The following is an 8,288-nucleotide window of genomic DNA, read 5'->3' as shown; positions in this document are numbered from 1 at the left end:
TATACCTACATCGTTTATTCCCTCTTTTATTGTTCTGATGCTGTTGTCATTTACAGATTAACCTCTATGGTTTCCTGTTGTAATTCTTTTCATTTTGGATAGTCTTTGAAAGTTCATTTCCTAGGTTGGTATCTGGCTGGTACAATCCTGTGTCCTAGATTCAGCCTGTTGTCTGATGTTGTTTGTTCTCAGATCGAATGACTCCCTTTAATAACTCTTATAAATTTGGTTTGGTTTTTACATATTCCCTTAATTTCTGTTTAATCTGGAAATGACCTAATTTCACCATCATATTTGAACGAGAGTTTTGCAGGATATACTATTCTTGGCTGGCAATTTTTTTCTTTCAATGTTTTATATATGTCATCCCACTGCCTTCATGCCTGCATGGTTTCTGCCGAATAATCCGAGCTTAGTCTTACTGTTTCTCCTCTGTTACTTTTTGTTTTTCTTGAGCTCCTTTCAGGATTGTTTGTCTTTGGTTTTAGCAAGTGCGATTATGATATGCCTTGGTGATTTTCTTTTGGGGTCTATCCTATATGGGGTTCTTGGTCTACCCTATATGGGGTTCTTGGATCATCAGCTTTTTGTCTTTCATTATATTGGTAAAGTTTTCTGTCAGCAATTCTTCATTGATCTTCTCTGTTTTTTGTTTTCTCCCCCTGTTCTGGAACTCTGATCACTTGAAGATTTTTGCTTTTGATTGTATCCCACATAACTCTCAGGGTCTCTTCATTTTTCTTCATTCTTTTTTCTGATTTTTCCTCAAATAGAGTTGCATCCAAGTGGTTGTCTTCAGTTTCTCTGATCCTGTCCTCCATTGTTTCAAACCTTCTATGTCGCTGTTCATTTTTGAAATTTTGTTGTTTATCTTTTGGATTTCTAATTGTTGTTTGTGTATTTTAGCATTTTGTTCCTGTATTATTTTCTTGAATTCTTCCATTTTTTTGTCTGCATTTTCCATGAATTTGTCTACCTCTTCCATGAATTTGTCTAATTTTCCCTCATTTTTGTCTGCTTTTGCTTCAACTCTGGGATAATTCTGAGTATTAGAGATTTGAATTCCCTATCAGGTAGTTCTAGTGCCTTTTCTTCCACTGGAAAGTCATCTGCTGTTTTATTTTGGACACCTACTGGAATCATCCTGTCCTGTTTTTGTATATGTTTTGATATTTGTCTGCTGTCTTCAGGGCATTTAGTAGTTATTTTCCTCATTTATTGATTGTAGATTTGTTTGTTTCCTCCTGCTTTTTTGTTTTATTTGGCTATGTCTGAGCAGGTGGGCTGTACGTTCTTTGTTGTTTGCTCGTCTATGGGCATACTTTTCACCTCCTTCTCCAATGGGCAGGGTCAGTCACTCAGGTATGGTACAGCAAGTCAGGTCCAGCTGAAGGAGAGTTGCTGGGATGGCTTGTTTGTGGCATGTCCTAGGGCTGACAGGGCAAGCTGGGAATCAGTTCAGGGCAAGTTCCGGTAGGCCATGCCTGTGCTGCTTATGGTTGTGATGTTCAGCACACAGTGCAGGTAGGCAGGGAAGAGGGGGAAGATTGTGATGTGATGAGCTAAGATGGGTATGGGAAGGAGGAGAGAGAGGAGAGAGGAACAGGAGCCAAAAAATACACACAAACACACAAAAAAAGAGTGCTGAGGGAGCTTGCTGTTGGAGTGGAGAGATGAGAGACTGAGAAATGGAGAAAAACAAAAAGGAATAAAAAGAAAAAGGGTAAAAGAAAAAAATGAATAAATAAAAATCAGAGAAAAAAAGAAAAGGCCTCAGAGATCCCACCAGTGCAGCTGGTAGAACTGGGGAAGTTGCTCCCAGGCTGTGAAGTACAGCCTGGCTAGAAGGGGTAGAGATGTCACACAGTGCCAGGTATTCAGGAGACCAGAAAGAGACAGTAAGTACAGACAGATGAGTAACTGAAAATGAAGAAAGACAAAAAGGGAAAAAGAGAGAGAAGAAAACAAAACAAAGAAACAAAAAAAACCCAAAAAACAAGAAAAAAGAAATGCCCCCAGGGATGTCTCTGTGCGTCTGCACAGAGTAAGGGAGTAGCTCCCAAGCCATGGAGTATTGCCCCGCTAGAAGGGGCTCCCAAGCAGAGAAAAGAAAAAGAAAACAAACAAACAAATCAAAACAGAACAAATCAAACAAACAAAAGAAGCCCCGGGGGTCCCACCAGCGTGGCGGCACTGACCGTGAAGCAGTTTCACAGTTCAGTTGAGTGGTGTTTCAGGAAGAAGCAGAGATGGCACACAGAGCCAGGTATTTGAGAGGAGGGGGAGGTGTTGAGAGGTAAGGAAGAAATCTAAAGAAGTGGAAAAAAGCAACACCAGCAGCCAACAAATGGCACTCAGGGAGCTGGCCAGTGTGGGCAGGTGGAATCCAAGTGACACCGGGGTGAAGCTGGTGCTTCCTGGCCAAGAGACTGTGGCCACAGGAAGCAGAGGAGGCTGAGTGGGAGTGAAGAATGGTGGGAGGTTGGAAAGCATATATCGCTGGTTACTGGTTGTTCTGTCTTCTGCTGGAAACTCCATGAAGCTGCTTTTTAGTACCCCCGTTCACTGATCTCTGATAGGAGTCCAAGATGGCAGATCCATGCTGCGGTAGCTGATAGGGGACCTCTGCATGTATCGCTCCTCACTCTCTGTTCTCTGTCAGTTTCTTATCCCATTCGGTGCTTGGCTGAGTTCTTTAACTCTTCATTTGATGTATAGGGTTTCAGGACTGACATGTGTCTCTGTTTGACTTAGTTTTTCAGATCTTTGCTGTGGAGGGACAATGTGGTGCTTCTGTCTATAGCGCCGTGTTGCCCGCAAGTCCCCTGCTGTTTTTTGGTTGCTGTTAGCTTGTTAGATTTTTTCCACCCTCTGCTTTTTAATATATTTATGTCTTTGCATCTAAGATGTGTCTCTTGTAGACAGCTTATTGATAGGTCCTGTTTTTTATTCATTCTGTCACTCTCTGTCTCTTTATGGGTGCGTTTAAGCCATTTACAGTCAGTGTGATTATTGATAGGTGTGAGTTTATTGCTGTCATTTTGTAGTGCTTTTTTTTTTTTTTTTTTTGCAGTGCTGACGTTTTCTTTGTTCCTCTCACTCTTTTGTGCTGAATTCCTTTTGTTTGTGTTTTTTTTTTTCTTTCATTTTTGTAGATTTTGTGTTTACTGAGAGTTTGTTTTTCCTCTTTATTTTGATGAGTAGTTTTGTTAACTTTTTTTGTGGTTACCTTGAAATTTACCCCTATCTTCGTAAGTTTAAACTAGTCGTTTCTTACTTGATATCACCTTGACTTCCTCTCCATTTGAAAGTTCTATACTTACACTGTTTATTCTCTCTTTTATTGTTCTGATGTTGTTGTCATTTACAGTTTGATGTCTCTGGTTCCCTGTTGTAAATCTTTACTTTTATTTTATCCTTGAGAGTTCATTACCTCAGTTGGTAACTGGCTGATGCTGTCCTGTGTCCTAGATTCAGATTGTTGTCTGATGTTGGACTCCCTTTAATAATTTTTGTAAGTTTGGTTTTGTGTTGCACATTCCCTTAATTTCTGTTCATCTGAAAATGTCCTAATTTTATCATGATATTTGAGTGAGAGTTTTGCAGGATATATTATTCTTGGTTGGCAATTTTTTTCTTTCAAGGTTTTATATATATCATCCCATTGCCTTCTTGCCTGCATGGTTTCTACCAAGTAATTGGAGCTTAGTCTTATTGTTTCCCCTTTGTATGTGACTTTCCATTTTTCTTGAGCTGCTCTCTGGATTCTTTTTGTCTTTAATTTTGGCAAGTGTGATTATACTGTCTTGGTGACTTTCTTTTGGGGTCTATCCTATATGGGATTCATTGAGTTTCTTGGATGGTCAGCTTTTCATCTTTCATGATATTAGGGATGTTTTCCATCAGCAAATCTTCAATGATCCTCTTGTGCTTTCCATTTTCTCCCAGGAGGGAAGCAATTGTACCACACAGTTGTTGTTGTGATTAGGAGAATTTCATAGGGGCCCAGTACTTTCTTGAGGCAGTTCTTTTTCCAGATTCCTTTCCAGAGACCAGGACGCCTGGCCAGAATAAATGTATTAGTGCAGAATGGAGTCCAGTGTTGGCCTGAGAGCTCACAATACTGAAAAGGAACTTGGAATAGAAGTGAGAGTTTGAGAATGATAACAATGTGTCTTCAGGAAGGAACAGATGGAAAAGAATTATACAGTAAAACCTGTGAAAACCAGAACCTGTGTAAGGCAGAAACCTGTCACAGAAGGAAAATTCAAATATTTTTCACTAATAGAGGGCGATAGAAAAGTGGTAAGACTGTACTCTGTCGAAGGTGGAAAACTTGTAAGACCTAAAAATACAAGGCAGTCCTGAGGAGTTATGGCTCTCACAGGTTTCACTGTATTAGTTTCCTGTGGGTGCTGTAACAAATTACCACAACGTCATGACTTAAAACAACAGAAATTTATTCTCTCACAGTTCTGGAGGTGAGATGTCTGAAATCAAGGTGTCAGCAGGGCCGAGCTCCCTCCAAAGGCTCTAGGGGAGAATCCTTCCTCGAGAGCCTCTCCAGCTTCTGGTGGCTGCCGGCATTCCTTGGCTTGTGGTTGCATCACTCCAATTTCTGCCTCTGTGGTCATGTTGACATCTCTTCTGTCTGTCAAATCTCTTTCTGCCTCAGTCTTATAAGAACACTTGTCATTGGATTTAGGGCCCAGCTGGATAATACAGGATTATATCCTCATCTCAAGATCCTTAACTTGATCCTCTGCAAAGATGCTTTTTCTGAATAAGGTAACAGTCACAGGTTCCAGGGACTGGACATGTACATATCATTTGGGACCACCATTCAGCCCACTACAAACATCTTGGGCTACCTCATGATGGTTTCATACAGCCCAAGCCCACAAGCTCCTTTGAACTGGAGTTTGTATGGTCTTCATGACAATTGGAGGCCCTCAGACCACATGTCATCTGCTCTGTTGCAACTAACATTATCTACGACAGAACTTTAGGCCAAGAGCCAGAGCTGGACTCTATTTAAGACTGTTATGTCAATGAATCCATAACTTCCGGAGGAGAGTAATCCTTTACCCTACTTCCCTGGATTCAAGTTATACACATTACTGAATTTTTTTTCTAATTAATAGATAAGTCTGCAGCTCCTACCCAAATTTATAAACTCTTAGCATATGTAAATGTCTTTCTCCTTCTAACTCTAGATCTTTGAATTTTTTTTTTGGATCCTAACAAATACCGTTTTAAAGACCTTGAAATGTGAGTAAATCTTGCATTCTTTCATGTTCTTAGGACTCTACAATGTTTACAAGATACTTAAAATTGTATGCTATTGACTTCTGACTTGAGGTCACAAATTATTGGGTCGTTCTAGTCATATTCCCTGTGAGTCATAAAAAAATGCCTTCTGATTGATGTATTCACATTTACTAGTTACTGTATTCTTCATAGATACAATGAGTGAGTCAATAAGCCCAACACAATTGAATAACAAGACCCAGCAGATAAACATTCTATTCACTTCATCTTCTTCGAGGATTCATTATGTTATCTTTTGCTCTTTTTGTGTATCATTAAGGACTCATGACTTTCAGATTTATTCTATCAATTGATGTCAGCCAATATTCTCCTTTTGATGCCCACATTGTCCCAGCTTTGGCCAGTGAAAGTCCTTTTTAGGTCGACTCTTATGTAATTTTTAAAGACCCAATTATTTAAAGCTTTCTTGCTTTCTGGCCCAACAAGGTGTTGGTGTTCCAGGATTATTCTATGCTTTTCAGCTACAGACATGAAATTAGCCATTGCTCCAAAAAATCTTGGCTCCTTTTGTAAGGAAAATAGCATTACAAACCAGGATCTGGGCATTAAGGTCTATCATGGGGGTGACATTGCTTCTTGGCCGTTTCAGTGGAAAAAAGCCAAAAAGGAGATTACAATTTTTGTTTAATGTTTTATAAAGGCTTGACTTCATATTGATATGTCCAATTCAGTTCTAACAGTACATTGTTCCTACTCAGATTTTTGAGTCTACAATTGTCTCCTTTTCACTAACCCTAGAATCTAGCTTCCTATCAAAATAAACATAATTATTTATTTGCTTTATCTGACAATATAAGAGAATACTTCCAAAAAAGAACACTGCCAATACAAAGAGTATAAATCCTGAATAACGTTTTTGTATTACACTGCATACTCCTAAGAATTTGTAGCCAAATTCTTTGTTCTAGAGTCACTCATAGTCTCTCATACTGTGCAGCTATGTGAGAACTCATATGACAGTTTCAGTTCACTTGTTTCCACTCACTTTCATTTTGATGAGGCTGCAACCTGTCTATCCCCCTTTTCTACCTTTTCATTTTTGATAGCACTTATGAACTCCCAATACGCTGTAAAATCCACTTAATAATAGTAGAAATAATTATTACTATTGTCATTAATATTATCATCTCCCCCACCCCCTTTCCCTGTTGGAATATAAGCCTCATGAGGGCAGGGATTTTTGTTAATTAAATCTTCAGTTATTTTTTGAAGGCAAGACTAAGAAAGCTGGGCTTAATTCTGGGGCCAGGGGACCTCTACTGGGTCAAGCAACAGCAAGGACTGCAAGAGATGGACATCTCCAATGATGAGCAAAACTTCTCTAGGTGCTCCCAGGCACCCACTCTCTCCAATACTTTCCTTCTGTCTCTCTCTCATAAGGGCACTTGTCATTCGATCTAGGGCTCATTGGATTGAGTTCTGTGGGACTCAATTATAGACTGTGAAAAGAAAGCAAATCATTAGTGCTGGATCTGGTCCCCTGGGCTTTGTACCTGATCATCTGGGAGGTTTCAAAATGGAGAGGGACTCGGAAAGCCTTGTGACTAGAGTGACCTCACTCCTGGTTTTCCCAGAACAGTCCCAGTTTATAGCTGTCATCCTGTCATAATCATTAATAGTGTCCCTTTTCACTTGTAAAAGTGTCCCAGTTTAAAGGACTGGATGATAGGGTTAAATTTTATTGGAGGGGAGGAGAGGAGTTCTGGCAAGTAAGGATGTAATTGCTCCAGGAAAGAGCTGATAAGCAGCTACAGAGGAGGCAGCACCTCTAACACTTGGGCTCCAGAAATGCATGTTGGGTACACAAACAGACAACTGAATAATTGAGAGAAATTTTTATGTATCTATATATGCCAGCCAGAATGGATGGGCACCGCGACCAATGTAATAGAGACCCAAGGTGAGGGGAACCAGGGGTCATTTCTGGGTTCTGTGCCTGGGCAGTGCCCCCAGGGTGGAGGGATGGGGGAGAAGGAGAAGGGAGGGTGATGAAGGGCATATGGTCTTTGTTTTTGCAAACTGAAAACATATAGACAGTTCATAAAAATATAAAATCAATACAGTCTTCATTAAAAAAAGTCAAACAACACAGAAGCATACAAAATGGTGCAAAGTAAAAGTCTTCAGCAATATTCCCCCTGGAGAAATCCCCACCGTCTGTCTGCATGAGTCACCACCAAGCGGAGATGGCATTGTAAGCAGTTAGATTATCCCCACCGCTGGGCTGGCTGGAAGGGGCCCCCGAAGAGACAAACCAGCTCAAACATTCCAGAGCGGGGAGGAGGTGGGGGCTAAGAAGAGAGGCAGAGGTCATGCCCACCAATCCCTTTACTCTTCAAGAAACTTCCATCCTCTGCTCCTTCCCTGACATGGCACTTTTCCTCACCTGATGGAGGAGGGGGTGAAAAGAGGCTTTTAGAGGTGGGTCCTGGGTTTATAGGTTGGAAGGGGCCAAGGACACCGTGAGTGAGATGTCTTAAGGGAAAAAGGGTCCCAGAGGCATTTCTTGTGGAGTGAGGCCTCCAGGAGAGACCCAGCAGCACCCTGACCAGGTGAAGATTTGGTCACAGCCTCAGTCGGGGGTTCTCATGCAGCCAGAGGCTGCGCCTCAACTGCAGGCAGTTCCCAGCTGTGGAGTCCCAAGGAATGCAAGGAGGGGACTGATATTACTCCTCCCGTGCTTGGGGTCACCCCCACTCCTCCTGACCACAGATGTCCTTCAGGGGCCTCTCTGGCCTCAAGGTTAACAATATAACACAAACCCTAAAGACCACTTTCTGGCAGGAACCAAAAAGATTACCCCGGGTGACCCCATTCCATTTTTTATTCTGCATTTTAACAATTCTACAGGGAAAAGGAACACAGAAAGCTTTACACTTGTAATTGGCATTGTTCCATATTCACACCTCATCATACACGGACATTTTACCTGCTGCCCTCAGTATGCACACACCACT

Source organism: Trichechus manatus, unplaced genomic scaffold, assembly GCF_000243295.1.
Source record: "Trichechus manatus latirostris isolate Lorelei unplaced genomic scaffold, TriManLat1.0 scaffold00084, whole genome shotgun sequence".
Lineage (NCBI taxonomy): Eukaryota > Metazoa > Chordata > Mammalia > Sirenia > Trichechidae > Trichechus > Trichechus manatus.
Note: the sequence above shows the minus strand (reverse complement) of the source record.